Here is a 17,565-nt window from a genome sequence, read left to right as displayed (position 1 = left end):
AAAACTGCCCCAGGGTCACCCCATTCCAGTCAGGAGTGTGGTATCAGGGCTACCAAACCGTGAAGTGTGGTAGCCCCTCTGTGCATCCCTGTGGGATGAGGAGGACAAGGCAGGGGAGTGTGTGAATGGGGAGGGAAGAGCTTCCAGGTGTTCTGGATGAGGTGTGGTAGAGCCAGGGCAGCCTTCCTGTGCACCTCAGGTGAAGTGCTGAGGGAGTGACCTTCACACAAAGCCTTGGGTTTTCCCACTGCATTCCCCAGGTGCAGCAGAATGTCAGAGAAGGAATCAAAGCACGGAGGATTTCCAGTGAAGGAGATACTGGGAGGAGTTGGACATGTGTTCTTCCATTCCATAAAACAAGGAAAACCAGGGGCCAGAGAGAGGGATAAGGAGTTTCCAACGTCTGCCAATCCCTGGTGACTGCCCTCCCTGCCCTGCCAGACCCTCTGGCACAGATTCCAAAGCTGTGGGGCAGATCATGAGGGTGAATGTCCTGGTTCTGGCCAGGATGGGGTAAATTTTTGCCATAACCAGGACAGGGCATGGCCAGGACGTGGAGGTTGTTCTGAACCACTCCACAACATTTTCCAGGGACAGGGGAAGAAATCTCCGCTGGATAACATGCATGACAGCCTGGTTGGGTACTGCCAGGCTCTATGGGGTGGATGGTTGCATGTGAATTGTCCCAGTCCATTATTAATATTGTTGCGGTTACTGCTCATTTTCTTGTTTCATTGCTGTTTCCATTATATTGTTCTTGTCTCAACCCACAGTCTTTAACTTTTGTGCTTCCAGTTCTATTCTCAAGCCCACCAGAGAAGGGAGGGGAGAGGGAGAAGGGAGTGAGGAGCAGTGGTTTGCAGTGTTCCAGTGGAAACACCAGACTGGGGAATGCCATTCCCAAACCACAAAAGTGAGTGCATGAGCACTCTCCATCTCAGTCCCTTGTTTTCTGCAGCCATGACCTCCAGCACCAGTCTCCAAAGCAAGAGGCAGCACTGAGGCATTTGCAGTACTCACCCTGCTCCAGACATGGAGAATGTATAAACAGACTCAGAAGGGCTTCCTCATGGCATTGAAACTCCTGTCAGCTTCTCGCACTCTGCCATGGTCAGCAATTCCTCTTGCAACACTCAGGAGTTTCCAGGTTTGTTCCATCAGCTAAGGCTTATGTGCCTTGAAGCATCCCCCCAAGTAGTTTGCACATGGCATTGTTCCTTCCTGTCCTCTTTCTAGCTTTGATGTGCTAGTTTTCTCCATCGTGTGGTGGCTCTGAGCACCCTCTCTGACCAAACACTGCCTTTGGAGTGACTTTCCCTCTGTGCCAGATTTGTCTGCCCATGGTGTCGTTTTGCATGTGCGAGGCAAGGGACCCCTTTTGCCTTTCACAACCTTCAAGGTCCCTTCCAGCCCAAACCATTCTGTGGTTCTGTGAGGCTGTGGCCTTTCCCTGCCCTCTGAGGACACTGTGCCCAGAACCTGGAACCACCCACTCTGTGACATCAGCCCCAGGTGCCATGGACAGTGCAGTTGCTGCAGCACTCGTCAGAGACTGCACTGGAAGAGACAAGCTTTTGTCTCTTTCAGCTGACAGATGCTGCTGACAGCGATGAATCTTCTGTACCTGTACCTCTTCATCCTGCTGGCTGTGTACAGACCTGCACATGGTACCTGGGGCAACTGCAGGTATGGCCCCAGGCTCTAGGAGGGTGCTTGTCCCCCATTGCCACACCCCAAACCCCATGTGGGAGCCTCCTTGCCAGCACCCAGGTACTGGAACAGAAGGACAGTAATGATTTTGTGCTTCCAGAGGGACCTGTGGGCTCCGGCCCATGGCTTCTGACTACAACTCCATAGATGCTGACTACCGAATTGTGACTGGCACAGGTGCCCTGCCAGGGGCCTGGCCCTGGATTGTCAGCATCCAGGACCCCAGGAAAATAGGCACCGGCCATACATGTGGAGGGTCCCTCATCAGCCCACAGTGGGTCCTCACAGCAGCCCATTGCTTCCTCCAGGCCAGGTAAGGAGGAGCAGGGAATGAGGGTATCCTCACCACACAAACAGTTGCCCAGCCTGCAGCACCTCAATACTACGGGGCCCAACTGAGGGACTGCTCAGAAGGCTGGGCTCGTGCCACTGCTGCCCAGCAGCCTCCAGTGTGGCATTCCTGGAGCCTAAGGCATGCTAGGGCAGTCACACTCCTCATTGCCCTGCTTTCCTCTCTGCCTTGAGAAGCAGAAGGAAGGGAAGTGCTGAGCTGCCACAGTGATGCCTTTTCAGGACTACCTAAAAACAGGCCAGACAAGGAATAAAAAGTGATTATATTTATTGAAGGGCCTCCAGGTCCATTTTAGGCAAAACAAAAGACCCCCCCAAGTGCTACAACCCAAAATTGACCACGGGTCAAAGGTTTTCACACCTATAAATTTGGTCCATTTGCATATTTAGGGTTAATCTTCTAATTACAGCTTCAGGTAATGAAGTCATTTACCCCCAGTTTGCTCCCCTCAACTCACTTTTGTTTCCATCTCTCGAGGCCTGAGGCAGTGAGGTATCCTTGATTGCCAGGCCTGGAGAGGAATTTTTGTGACCAGAATGGGAAAGCAGCAGCAGCTCACACTGTGTGCAGAATTTAGTTATACAGTAAAAAACTGCAGGATTACAAATGGATGAAAAATACAAAAGCTAAAATCCTAAGGCATCAACAGCACACGGCTCTGCTCTTCCTCAGACCCCTCTCTGCCTTGCAGGAATGTCACCATGTGGCGTGTGCTGATCGGGGCCACCAAGCTGACCCATCTGGGCCCTGAAACTCAGGTGCGCCACATCAAGCGGCTCCTGGCCCACCAGGAGTACACGGCTGATTCCCAGCAGAACGACATCGCCCTGCTGGAGCTGGACAAGCCCGTGGAGTGCAGTGACTACGTCCAGCTTGCCTGCGTGCCCAACGCCTCGCTCACAGTGTCAGAGCTGAAAACCTGCTACATTGCTGGCTGGGGTTCTGCCACTGCAAAAGGTGAGTTCCCAAAAAGGGCCCTGAGGGTGAGCTGGGCACACCAGCAAGATGGGTTTGGCTTCCTGACAGCACAAACCAAAGTCAGGCTGTAGGATGTATGCCTCTGGAGAGCTGGGCCTGGCCTGCTCCCCAAAGGCAGACAGAAAGGACACAGCGCTTCAACAACTGCTCCAGAGGCAAAGCCAAGCCCTAGGGAATGAGTTCACCCCCAGACAGGGGAGTGGAACTGGCAAAGAGCTGCTGGGTGCCCATTCCTTCCTGTGCTTGCAGCTCAGGGTCCGAGTGATGTCCTGCAGGAAGCCAAGGTCCGTCTCCTGGATATCCGGCTGGTTAACAGCAGCCGTCGGTACGCTGGGGCCATCCACACCCACAACCTGTGTGCTGGCTACCCACGGGGTGGCATGGACACCTGCCAGGTATGAGTGCTGGGAGCCAGCAGCGAAGGTACCCCGTCACCATGGGCTTTGTCTGGCAAACCACTTTTCCTCCACTGCTGGAGTTTCCTTGCCAAGTGACCGTGTTCCCCAGGCCTGCCCCTCTGCCCAGAAAGCCCATCCAGTGTTCTCAGCAGCCCACAGATCCAGATTCTGGATGATCTATGCTCTGCCCATCCAGGATCACTGTGCAGATACAAAAGGGGGCCTTCACAGACACCCACCCTGTTCCCAGCTAAGGTTCTTGAGACTCCAGCACCTGAGCAAAGCCTTTTTGTACCATGAATACAGCTGTGGCAGGGGCTGCAAGAGAGAAACAGGCCTCTAGTGCTGACAGCAGCCACCCAACAGCACCCTAATCCTCTTTCCTCTGTTGCAGGGTGACAGTGGAGGGCCTCTGGTGTGCAAAGATAACCATGCTGGCTACTTTTGGCTTGTTGGAGTGACCAGCTGGGGAAAAGGCTGTGTCAGAACAAAACGCCCGGGAGTCTACACCTCCACTCAGTACTTCTACAACTGGATCCTGATTCAGATGGGCATGCGTCCACCTGGAACAGACACTCTAGCACCAGAGACAACCTACATCTCAACCCCTCTTGAGCAGCCAGAGCCAACACTGACAGAGTCAAACTGCTCTACTCCCACTCCATATCCTGAGTCAGCTGAAACAGCCACTCCAGCACCAGAGCCAACCTTCAGCTCAACCCCTTTTGAGCAGCCAGAGTCAGCACCAACAGAGTCAGGCTGCTCTACTCCCACTCCATGTCCAGAGTCAGCTGAAACAGCCACTCCAGCACCAGAGCCAACCTTCAGCTCAACCCCTTTTGAGCAGCCAGAGCCAACACCAACAGAGTCAGGCTGCTCCACTCCCACTCCATGTCCAGAGTCAGCTGAAACAGCCACTCCAGCACCAGAGCCAACCTTCAGCTCAACCCCTTTTGAGCAGCCAGAGCCAACACCAACAGAGTCAGGCTGCTCTACTCCCACTCCATGTCCAGAGTCAGCTGAAACAGCTACTCCAGCACCAGAGCCAACCTTCAGCTCAACCTCTTTTGAGCAGCCAGAGCCAACACCAACAGAGTCAGGCTGCTCTACTCCCACTCCATGTCCAGAGTCAGCTGAAACAGCCACTCCAGCACCAGAGCCAACCTTCAGCTCAACCCCTTTTGAGCAGCCAGAGCCAACACCAACAGAGTCAGGCTGCTCTACTCCCACTCCATATCCTGAGTCAGCTGAAACAGCTACTCCAAGACCAGAGCCAACCTTCAGCTCAGCCCCCTTGGAGCAGCCAGAGTCAGCACCAACAGAGTCAGGCTGCTGTACTCCCACTCCTGATCACTCAACTGCAACAGCCACACCAGAGCCAGAGTCGACCTCAAACCCCTCTGAGGAGCCAATGTCAAGGCAACCTCTCTTGCCTGCTCCACATCCATACCAGATAGTGGTGAAATTCTTAACTCGGGTGCACCAGATACTGCTGGGCCTCATGAGAAAAAAGACATGGGCAGCAGGATGAACAGGATCCACTGCAGGCTGCAGTGGACCATGACCATTACATACTGGGGCAGTGCCTGCTCGTCCAAAGGCAGCCTCAGGTCAAAGGCGTCCTCTGTCCTGCCAATCTTCCTCCTCTGCATGCACAAATGCTGAAATTTATTTAGTTGTGTAAATAAAGTTGCCTGTTACCACTGTTAGCATGTGTTTGTAGTCCAGTCCAGTCTCCTGTGCAAGGCAAGGACTCCCAAGCCAGGCACCAGCAAAACAAAGCTCTGATGGGAGAAGGGACACAGGTCACAGGGGGCTACAGCTCTTGAGGACAGCAGTTGGGAACACTGTTTTATGCTGCCCAGCAGTGGAATCCCTGGGTGCGGGACTTGAAACTCAACTCTCATGACTCAGGGAACACCGTTCTAGAAAGTCTCAAGGCTGAAGATTGGCCGGACACAGGCTGAGGAGGAGTTCCACAGCCAGAAGTTCCACAGCCAGGAGCAAGGATTTCTGAGCAGTGGGCAGACCAGAAGAGCTTTGTGCCACCCCCAGTGTTGTGATAGATGAACTGTCCACAGCTCCCCTGCAGACACTGCTGGCACTCAGACTGACTCCACATCTGTCAAAGACATAAGGAATATTTTGGCAAAGTGCCTCATGTTCCCCTACTGAGCATCCTTACCACCCTCTCTGAGGAAGCCACATCCCTGTGCTAAGGCTGGAAAGCAAACACCCAAACCCAAACCCTTTACTTCTTCCCTAGCACACCCACCCCAAAGAAACTCAGAACCAAAATTAAAACAAAACACCCCCACCAAATAACACCCCCAAAAAAACCCACCTCCACATTAAAAAATTAAAACTGGACTATTGAATTAATTTCCCATACATTCATAAACTAGATTATCTCTGTGAAGAGGCATCATCTGGCTTTTGCATAACCAATACTTGGCAACTAAAGTTATATTAGGGGATTTTATTATAGGTTGGGTGTTAGGTTTTCTATCCCATATGCAATGGAATGTGAGGTTTTCTATCCCATATGTGAGGGTTTCTGTCCCATATTCAATGGCATGTGAGGTTTTCTATCCCATATATGAAGTTTTCTATCCCATACTCAATGGGATATTAGGTTTTCTATCCCATCTGCATATTTTCCCCATTCCCTGGAGCCTCTTGCACTTTTTGGAACCTCTGCCAGCAACATTCTACTCCTTGATCTCGGTTTTAATATGTTCAACATATTAATTGTCAAACATTATTAGTGTTTGTTCTTAAGCACACATATGCTTTGGTCAGTACAGAATTCTTAAAAAAAAGGTTTGGCAAAGTAAATGGTTGATAAATCAAGGGAACAGAGAAAAAGTAAACTGTAAGGAGAATGTACATAAATAAATACAAACTTTTACCTTCATCAGGTAGCTGAGACTTCTTTCACTGAAGACATCCCTAAGGAATCCCATTTCCTCTTTATGATTTGAATCAGGTCTTAGCTGAGATGTCAAAAGGGCCAAAGTTTCATGCAACCCTAAATTTAGATTCAGGACAGAACAAAAACATTCTACACAGCATTTCTCACAGGACCTTCTACTGCAGTCTTAACAGTCACTACATTTATTTGGGTATCACATTGATGATCATCACATTTGCAGAGACTTGTGATTATCTCGTGTTTATCCACAGCTCATTTTGCAACACTCCCCTCATAAGTGTCAAGCACACCATCATATTAAGGCAAAATCTAACAAAGCAATATATATTTCTTAAGAAATTATCTTTCACATTTAACACTTCATGTTTATTACTCCTTGTTTCCAGAACCCTTTGTTTCCCCTCTTACAAATTTGAAATTTTAGTACCACAGCAGACTCTCAAACTGATTGAATGACCTTTTTTTGCACAGGTAGCAGCTCTACCTCCCCAGCAGCTTTGCTTACAAGTGTTATCCTGCCCCTTCCACTCTGAGGCACCTATAAAAAGCCAGGCCTGACCAGAGGAAGAAAGGATAAAGTGTAGATTTCCATTGTGGTGGAATCAAAGCTTGTGGCTAGTTTTCTAAAAAAATATTTAAATATCCCAATTTTGCAACACACAGAGCCAGACAAAGGCCAGATTTTTCCCGGTGAACCATGTCTGGGAACACAGGACCAAAACAAAACAGGAAATATAAAAAGGTGGAGGGGGTTCAAATCTATTCCTGTGGCTATTCTCTCCACGAACCTTAGAGTGGATTTTGATCCAGGAGACTCAAACTCACTCCTGCTTTAATCCTAAGCATCATTTATTATCTGTGACTTCTCCTGGGCAGCATACTGGAGAAGCTAGTAAAGTAGCCTTGAACAAAGACACTTATTTTAAGTTAAAAGGAAGGATATTTACAATGTTTATCAACCCCTGTTCAGAAAATATTAAGAAATGACACAGCAAGCAGCAGAGATATATGGGCTGATCTTTAGTAAGCACATGTAGAAGGCACTGTTACACTGAGGGGTCCAATTCTGCCTATCAGAATATATTCAGGTCTATCAGAATATATTCAGATCTATCAGAATATATTCAAGTCTATCAGAGTATATTCAGGTCTATCAGAGTATATTTGGGTGCTCTAGGGTTAGTAGGAAACTGATCCTGACAAACTTTATTAATTTTCACCTTTTACATTCCACCTTCCTTCTTGTAGGTAATTGCTCAGAAACTTCAGTTGAATTATCTTAATTCTATTACATTTTACTCCTATTTAAATTATTTTTATGTGTGAAACAGGTATGACAAGATTTCAGTCACTGCTCTGTTGAAAGCATGCAGCTGAATTACCTGAGTCTTCTGAAAGCACTGGCATGGCTTTGTTCTTACTCTTAGAGACAAATGTTCAACTTCAACCAAGAAGATTTTTCTTCTTTCTGGACTGTGGTTCAGAAGCACTCCTGAAATGAGCAAACATAATACCTAAGCTCAAATATGCAAGAAAAATGTCAGGCATGTAAAAATAGCATTTGTTTTAGTTTTCAGTATAACCTGGATCGAGCAGAGTTCTGCAGTTATTCTGCTGTGCAAGTAACAATGTAAAATACTAGGTTATGTAATGAAATGGAAGTAAAATGAAAAAATACTAGGTTATATAATAACCATATTGTATCTTGGATAAAGCTGAGGCTGAAGAGAGTAGCTCTCAAGATAGGTCTAAATAACCATCTGAAAAAACAGAAGGGAAGGGATGTTTGAAAGCACTGGAAAACATCACGTGCAGAAACAGAGCATGCAGGAAGATGTCACACCACCAGATGTTCTGGGGCTTCCTAAAAGCTCATCTCAAAGAAATGTCCACATCCCTGGGATTCTGAGGAAACGAGGGTACACTTACATGCAGCTCCTTAAAGCTGGCAGGACTGGCACTCTACCAACCCTGGTCACAGGTACTAAGAATGTTATAAAAAATAAAGCTACTTCCACTGCCCAGAAATTGGTTTGGATATTTCTCTTGCAGATGACTCTTGTTACCGAGAGCAAATTACTCCAGAGAAATATTTTTATTTTTATTTTAAAGAAAATCAAAACTGAATCCATGTATGTAATTGCCAGTCCAAGAATAAACATGTTTCAGGGCACTTACAATCTTTTACATGCTTATAAAATTCATTGGAGTAGTTTATAAAAATAAACCTCCGTAACAGCACAACATACTCCAGCTCTTTGCTGAGTACAAAAAAGGATGCTCCTTGTGTTTCTATTTGTAGATAAGTCTCTCAGAGTTTTATTGTATGAAACAAGTTTGACGGTCTTCCAATTCAAATTTTCTTGATTAGCTGCCTGAAAATACCATAGTACTGCATGACAAATTAGCATTTACTTATTTAGAATTTTCTTGATTCTTGAGTTTCTCTACAACATAGTGATATACTAAGCTCAACAGTCAGCTGTGTTTTACACCCTGTATTTTCTACCACTACAATTAATTAATCCATCTGGGCATAGGTGGACTTCTCTAAGTAAAGGAACTGAGTGTTGAAATTTCACTCTAATCCATGGATTGTGCTCCAGTGCATTATATATACTATACCTTTATTTAAACACTCTTATGACCTATTGCTTAGAAGAAATAAACATTTCACTCAACACGCTTCATGCCAAAGGAATTTATAGGCAATTCATTCGACTGCTTTGGTTCCTTGACTATGGCATTTCATTTGACATATATTTAAATCATCTCAAATTATTAGAAAGAACTTTAATTGCATGCTTCATCTTTGCAACAATGTGGTTCCTACAGTCAAACCTATTTTGCACTAAACCCCACGAAAAGCCAAGATATTTTCTAGATTCTTAGTGAAAAATAGCCCACACAGGAACCTGGAAAACACACATTTCAGCATCGTAAAAACCTGACAGCAAACTCAGGAGTATCAGAATTAGTCTAGGCACAGCAATCAAAATGGAGACTTCCCCTAGAGGCATCTTCCATGCTCTGTAAAGATCTCGTTACACAGAACTGCCTGGAATGAACACTCCAAAGAATGAAAAGCATTCCATACCCAGGGCTGGCTTCAGAGCTATGACAATCAGCCTCAGCATGTGGTATTTTGCAAGATGGGTCTCAAAACCACAAATCACTGCAGCATCAATAGGCACAAATACATTTTTCCTCTTTAAAAATATCTACCTAAAAGTTAATTCATTTTTCACACAAAATGTGAAAAATGCTAAGAGCTAAATAAAGGGCTAATAAAGAGCTAAATAAACCCAACTGATGCTTGCCATAGGGTCAAAACAGAAGATAAAACAGAAGTGTAACATGATCTGGCATATCCCTATTAACTTGTAGAATAAACCTATTGTGGTTCACAGCCTAACACTACATAAAGCTTCTGTAATCCAGATTGTACCATTCAAAGCACTAGTTGCTTTCAGAAAGCATCTGCAGTTTAACATTTTACACGACCCTAGCGAATAGGTCAGAAAATCCATCAGTATCCTGACCGGGCCATAGGTGATAGCTGACGGCCACACAGATTTCTCCTCCTGTCAAACCTGAGCGATGCTCTTTCGCGGGGTAGCGTAGGTACTGTAGCAGGGAAAAACTCTACTCTGGTGCTGCCCGAGCACAGACAGAACCGCGCATCCCTGCTGGGCACCGCGGGCCGGACTCTGCCCCAGAGCCCCACGTCAGGGGCGGCCCCGGGCTCAGCCGGGCAACCCTCGGCCGGCCCGGGGCCCGCCCGACACCCCACGGGCAAGGGCTGTCCCGCCCCAGGGAGAGCTTCGTGTGAGCTCCACCGAGCCGCTGATTCTGCCGGAGGCGACACCCGAGGGCCCAGACCGCCTCACGGCCGCGTCCGGAGGAGGCTGCGCTCCGCACGGAGCGGACAGCGGCGGCCCTGCCCGAGCTGCTCGCCGAGCCGCGAGGCCGCCCTCAGCAGCGAGCACATTCCCGCACCACTGCGAGGGTGGTGGAGGGCCGTACGTGTCTGGCAGGGCGGCTCGGAGGCGCTGGTGTTCCCCTGGCCGCTGCAGACCCTCACGCTGAAGTTTCCTTCTCTCGTGCCCTCAGGGCTCCCAGAGCCGCCCTGGGCTCTGGTGGAGCAGGCCGGGGCTGCTCCATCCCGGGGCACTGGGCAAAGCCATTCCTTGGTGTGGGTTTGATGTTCCCCACACAGACAGCGCCGGGCTGTTTTGGGGGCTGTTTTGGGGAATTGGGGCTGTTCTGAAGACTCGGCTGCAGCCCTGCTCAGAGGGACCGGGAGAGGCCCAGCAGCACGGAGCCAGCCTGTCTGGAGCACTGGGGCACCGAGCAGGACGCAAAACCTGCTACAGAGAGGTGCCACTGGCCACAGCAGCAAATGAGGAAATCTTCCTCTGGCTGCAGGTCAGGGAGCAGCGGGTGTGATCAGCGGCGTTCCATGCCCCTGTAAGGTGGAGGTGGAGATTGGAAGAGCCTCTGGAGGGACTGGCTGGACGCTGCAGTGGTCAGTGTGACACGGAGCTGTGGCCAGCCTGGTCAGTGCAGGTCACTCTGGCCCCTCTGTTTGGAGGCACAGGTCACCTCGGGGCTGGAGCCCAGCTGGAGTCAGGAGAGGCTGCGCTCAGCAGTGCCTCTGGAGTTGATAATCTCTCTCTGATTCCCGTGTGGTTCATGTGCCACTTCCCAAACAGCACGGAGAAGCCCACCTCTGCCTTTAGTGTGCTTTGAGAAAGCCCAGCTCAAACCTGCTTAGTTTTCTAGTGAGGGAATTTGTCTTTCTCCACAGGCTGCAGAACCCAGGAGTAGGTTGCCAAGTGTGGACAGTTGGATGTTTTCCTTTCACTGACCACTGGGGCTTTGGGGTCCTGTGTAAATCCATGGGGCAGAGGGATGCTGGGATCAGGTGGCAGTGCTGGCTGCTGGAACGTGCCAGGATCCTTGCCTGCAAGCTGCAGTTGAGTGCATTCTGTAATTCCTGAACCAGAGGTGCTCACCTGCCTCTCCCATCGAGTGGGTTTGTTTTTTGGGGTCCTGTATTTCTTTCTTGTTGTCTTCCACAAATCCAGGGAAAAACACGCATTTTATTTCAGTTCTTCTCCTCACCTAATCCTCTAGCTGCTCATCTAGAGGTCTCTTGCAGCCCCTGATACTGAAGGAGTCTTTTCAGGGTTACCTAGGGGCTCTGTGGGGTGAGAGCTCATGGATGAAGTGCTGCTTGTGGCCAGGGAGCAATGGAATGGCAAGCAGCTGGCTCTCTGGGTAGAGAGGTCTCATTTCTAGCTAAGGGAACCTATTTCTGGCTCTGATCCACAAACTGGGTCAGGTCCAGGCAGTTCTCTCTGGACTGCCCACACTGGTAAATGCAGCTGCCTCAACTTCTAATTTTTCTTTTTTTCAGACTCCATTGATGATGTGTCTTATGACCTCCTGGAATGCCATGGCAAAAGGAACCTTCTTTTCAGCTGCAGGGGTGGCACCTTCATCATGTGCTGCCCTTCTGGAGCAGGAGCTGCTGGCACATCAGCCATTGATCTGAGGGAATGAAGCAGGGTGCACAGGAGAGCATTTCTCAGAGCCAGAGGCCATGGAACAGGGTGGATGCAAGCTTGGGGAGTTCACCTCATATTAAAATCCTCTGTGGCCTATGGGGAAACAGCAAATCTCTCTCTGCAAAGCCTAAGACTGGAATATGCCAGCACCCATCATGCCAATATGTCCCTGTCTTGTTTCCAGACAAACCTCCTGTTAAACCTGCCAGAGTTGCCAAGATGACCAGAAAAGTGAGGGCCTTTCAGACAAATCCTCTTCCCCTTGAAGACCTCTCTGAGCTCCCCAGCTCCTTCTGATCTCTGCCCCATCCTTGGCTTTCCACCCCTCTCCCTGCCTCAGGAGCCATTGCTGGGAAGGATTTACCAGCTTTGGGAACTGGGAGCTTCAAGATTGAAGACTTCCAGCAGGAGCCCCAGTTCCCAGATGTACCCAGTACATCTGTAAATCTCCCCCACAACTGTTATTTGCTAAATGGAGCAGTCCCAGCAGTGCTGTATTTCATCCCAGCATTTATTTAGCTTTATTTTTTGTGCTGTACAATGTGGCTGCTTCAGTGAGGCCGTGGTCCCCCCACCTTCCCCTGCCTGGCCTGGCTGTCCCCAGGGCACCTTGCTGAACTCTCCCATGGTGCTGCTTACTCCTGGGCTTGTGTCACATGTCCTTTCTAGAGGATGATTTTATTCAGCAAACTCCTGGTGCAGGACAGCAAAGCTGCAGAGATGAGCACAAACGCCAACAGAGAACCTGGGTGTGCTGAGGCAGGACATGGAACTGATGCAGGCCAAAACTGCCCCAGGGTCACCCCATTCCAGTCAGGAGTGTGGTATCAGGGCTACCAAACCGTGAAGTGTGGTAGCCCCTCTGTGCATCCCTGTGGGATGAGGAGGACAAGGCAGGGGAGTGTGTGAATGGGGAGGGAAGAGCTTCCAGGTGTTCTGGATGAGGTGTGGTAGAGCCAGGGCAGCCTTCCTGTGCACCTCAGGTGAAGTGCTGAGGGAGTGACCTTCACACAAAGCCTTGGGTTTTCCCACTGCATTCCCCAGGTGCAGCAGAATGTCAGAGAAGGAATCAAAGCACGGAGGATTTCCAGTGAAGGAGATACTGGGAGGAGTTGGACATGTGTTCTTCCATTCCATAAAACAAGGAAAACCAGGGGCCAGAGAGAGGGATAAGGAGTTTCCAACGTCTGCCAATCCCTGGTGACTGCCCTCCCTGCCCTGCCAGACCCTCTGGCACAGATTCCAAAGCTGTGGGGCAGATCATGAGGGTGAATGTCCTGGTTCTGGCCAGGATGGGGTAAATTTTTGCCATAACCAGGACAGGGCATGGCCAGGACGTGGAGGTTGTTCTGAACCACTCCACAACATTTTCCAGGGACAGGGGAAGAAATCTCCGCTGGATAACATGCATGACAGCCTGGTTGGGTACTGCCAGGCTCTATGGGGTGGATGGTTGCATGTGAATTGTCCCAGTCCATTATTAATATTGTTGCGGTTACTGCTCATTTTCTTGTTTCATTGCTGTTTCCATTATATTGTTCTTGTCTCAACCCACAGTCTTTAACTTTTGTGCTTCCAGTTCTATTCTCAAGCCCACCAGAGAAGGGAGGGGAGAGGGAGAAGGGAGTGAGGAGCAGTGGTTTGCAGTGTTCCAGTGGAAACACCAGACTGGGGAATGCCATTCCCAAACCACAAAAGTGAGTGCATGAGCACTCTCCATCTCAGTCCCTTGTTTTCTGCAGCCATGACCTCCAGCACCAGTCTCCAAAGCAAGAGGCAGCACTGAGGCATTTGCAGTACTCACCCTGCTCCAGACATGGAGAATGTATAAACAGACTCAGAAGGGCTTCCTCATGGCATTGAAACTCCTGTCAGCTTCTCGCACTCTGCCATGGTCAGCAATTCCTCTTGCAACACTCAGGAGTTTCCAGGTTTGTTCCATCAGCTAAGGCTTATGTGCCTTGAAGCATCCCCCCAAGTAGTTTGCACATGGCATTGTTCCTTCCTGTCCTCTTTCTAGCTTTGATGTGCTAGTTTTCTCCATCGTGTGGTGGCTCTGAGCACCCTCTCTGACCAAACACTGCCTTTGGAGTGACTTTCCCTCTGTGCCAGATTTGTCTGCCCATGGTGTCGTTTTGCATGTGCGAGGCAAGGGACCCCTTTTGCCTTTCACAACCTTCAAGGTCCCTTCCAGCCCAAACCATTCTGTGGTTCTGTGAGGCTGTGGCCTTTCCCTGCCCTCTGAGGACACTGTGCCCAGAACCTGGAACCACCCACTCTGTGACATCAGCCCCAGGTGCCATGGACAGTGCAGTTGCTGCAGCACTCGTCAGAGACTGCACTGGAAGAGACAAGCTTTTGTCTCTTTCAGCTGACAGATGCTGCTGACAGCGATGAATCTTCTGTACCTGTACCTCTTCATCCTGCTGGCTGTGTACAGACCTGCACATGGTACCTGGGGCAACTGCAGGTATGGCCCCAGGCTCTAGGAGGGTGCTTGTCCCCCATTGCCACACCCCAAACCCCATGTGGGAGCCTCCTTGCCAGCACCCAGGTACTGGAACAGAAGGGCAGTAATGATTTTGTGCTTCCAGAGGGACCTGTGGGCTCCGGCCCATGGCTTCTGACTACAACTCCATAGATGCTGACTACCGAATTGTGACTGGCACAGGTGCCCTGCCAGGGGCCTGGCCCTGGATTGTCAGCATCCAGGACCCCAGGAAAATAGGCACCGGCCATACATGTGGAGGGTCCCTCATCAGCCCACAGTGGGTCCTCACAGCAGCCCATTGCTTCCTCCAGGCCAGGTAAGGAGGAGCAGGGAATGAGGGTATCCTCACCACACAAACAGTTGCCCAGCCTGCAGCACCTCAATACTACGGGGCCCAACTGAGGGACTGCTCAGAAGGCTGGGCTCGTGCCACTGCTGCCCAGCAGCCTCCAGTGTGGCATTCCTGGAGCCTAAGGCATGCTAGGGCAGTCACACTCCTCATTGCCCTGCTTTCCTCTCTGCCTTGAGAAGCAGAAGGAAGGGAAGTGCTGAGCTGCCACAGTGATGCCTTTTCAGGACTACCTAAAAACAGGCCAGACAAGGAATAAAAAGTGATTATATTTATTGAAGGGCCTCCAGGTCCATTTTAGGCAAAACAAAAGACCCCCCCAAGTGCTACAACCCAAAATTGACCACGGGTCAAAGGTTTTCACACCTATAAATTTGGTCCATTTGCATATTTAGGGTTAATCTTCTAATTACAGCTTCAGGTAATGAAGTCATTTACCCCCAGTTTGCTCCCCTCAACTCACTTTTGTTTCCATCTCTCGAGGCCTGAGGCAGTGAGGTATCCTTGATTGCCAGGCCTGGAGAGGAATTTTTGTGACCAGAATGGGAAAGCAGCAGCAGCTCACACTGTGTGCAGAATTTAGTTATACAGTAAAAAACTGCAGGATTACAAATGGATGAAAAATACAAAAGCTAAAATCCTAAGGCATCAACAGCACACGGCTCTGCTCTTCCTCAGACCCCTCTCTGCCTTGCAGGAATGTCACCATGTGGCGTGTGCTGATCGGGGCCACCAAGCTGACCCATCTGGGCCCTGAAACTCAGGTGCGCCACATCAAGCGGCTCCTGGCCCACCAGGAGTACACGGCTGATTCCCAGCAGAACGACATCGCCCTGCTGGAGCTGGACAAGCCCGTGGAGTGCAGTGACTACGTCCAGCTTGCCTGCGTGCCCAACGCCTCGCTCACAGTGTCAGAGCTGAAAACCTGCTACATTGCTGGCTGGGGTTCTGCCACTGCAAAAGGTGAGTTCCCAAAAAGGGCCCTGAGGGTGAGCTGGGCACACCAGCAAGATGGGTTTGGCTTCCTGACAGCACAAACCAAAGTCAGGCTGTAGGATGTATGCCTCTGGAGAGCTGGGCCTGGCCTGCTCCCCAAAGGCAGACAGAAAGGACACAGCGCTTCAACAACTGCTCCAGAGGCAAAGCCAAGCCCTAGGGAATGAGTTCACCCCCAGACAGGAGAGTGGAACTGGCAAAGAGCTGCTGGGTGCCCATTCCTTCCTGTGCTTGCAGCTCAGGGTCCGAGTGATGTCCTGCAGGAAGCCAAGGTCCGTCTCCTGGATATCCGGCTGGTTAACAGCAGCCGTCGGTACGCTGGGGCCATCCACACCCACAACCTGTGTGCTGGCTACCCACGGGGTGGCATGGACACCTGCCAGGTATGAGTGCTGGGAGCCAGCAGCGAAGGTACCCCGTCACCATGGGCTTTGTCTGGCAAACCACTTTTCCTCCACTGCTGGAGTTTCCTTGCCAAGTGACCGTGTTCCCCAGGCCTGCCCCTCTGCCCAGAAAGCCCATCCAGTGTTCTCAGCAGCCCACAGATCCAGATTCTGGATGATCTATGCTCTGCCCATCCAGGATCACTGTGCAGATACAAAAGGGGGCCTTCACAGACACCCACCCTGTTCCCAGCTAAGGTTCTTGAGACTCCAGCACCTGAGCAAAGCCTTTTTGTACCATGAATACAGCTGTGGCAGGGGCTGCAAGAGAGAAACAGGCCTCTAGTGCTGACAGCAGCCACCCAACAGCACCCTAATCCTCTTTCCTCTGTTGCAGGGTGACAGTGGAGGGCCTCTGGTGTGCAAAGATAACCATGCTGGCTACTTTTGGCTTGTTGGAGTGACCAGCTGGGGAAAAGGCTGTGTCAGAACAAAACGCCCGGGAGTCTACACCTCCACTCAGTACTTCTACAACTGGATCCTGATTCAGATGGGCATGCGTCCACCTGGAACAGACACTCTAGCACCAGAGACAACCTACATCTCAACCCCTCTTGAGCAGCCAGAGCCAACACTGACAGAGTCAAACTGCTCTACTCCCACTCCATATCCTGAGTCAGCTGAAACAGCTACTCCAAGACCAGAGCCAACCTTCAGCTCAGCCCCCTTGGAGCAGCCAGAGTCAGCACCAACAGAGTCAGGCTGCTCTACTCCCACTCCATGTCCAGAGTCAGCTGAAACAGCCACTCCAGCACCAGAGCCAACCTTCAGCTCAACCTCTTTTGAGCAGCCAGAGCCAACACCAACAGAGTCAAACTGCTCTACTCCCACTCCATGTCCAGAGTCAGCTGAAACAGCCACTCCAGCACCAGAGCCAACCTTCAGCTCAACCCCTTTTGAGCAGCCAGAGCCAACACCAACAGAGTCAGGCTGCTCCACTCCCACTCCATGTCCAGAGTCAGCTGAAACAGCCACTCCAGCACCAGAGCCAACCTTCAGCTCAACCCCTTTTGAGCAGCCAGAGCCAACACCAACAGAGTCAGGCTGCTCTACTCCCACTCCATGTCCAGAGTCAGCTGAAACAGCTACTCCAGCACCAGAGCCAACCTTCAGCTCAACCTCTTTTGAGCAGCCAGAGCCAACACCAACAGAGTCAGGCTGCTCTACTGTGGTGGTGCGTTTTTATTTATTTTATGTACGGTTTTACAATTTTGTATTTCCCCAATGGTTTGTTCCTGTCTTCCCCTATTTGCTGTATTGGTGCATCCTTTTGTTCTGTTTTCCCGCCTGGTCCCCCTTTCCCGCCTTCCCAACACCTGTCCGTCATCCCCAAAACTGCC

Source organism: Lonchura striata, chromosome 27 (genome assembly GCF_050655825.1).
Source record: "Lonchura striata isolate lonStrDom1 chromosome 27, ASM5065582v1, whole genome shotgun sequence".
NCBI classification, from domain to species: Eukaryota; Metazoa; Chordata; class Aves; order Passeriformes; family Estrildidae; genus Lonchura; species Lonchura striata.
This window is presented reverse-complemented; position numbering follows the sequence as displayed.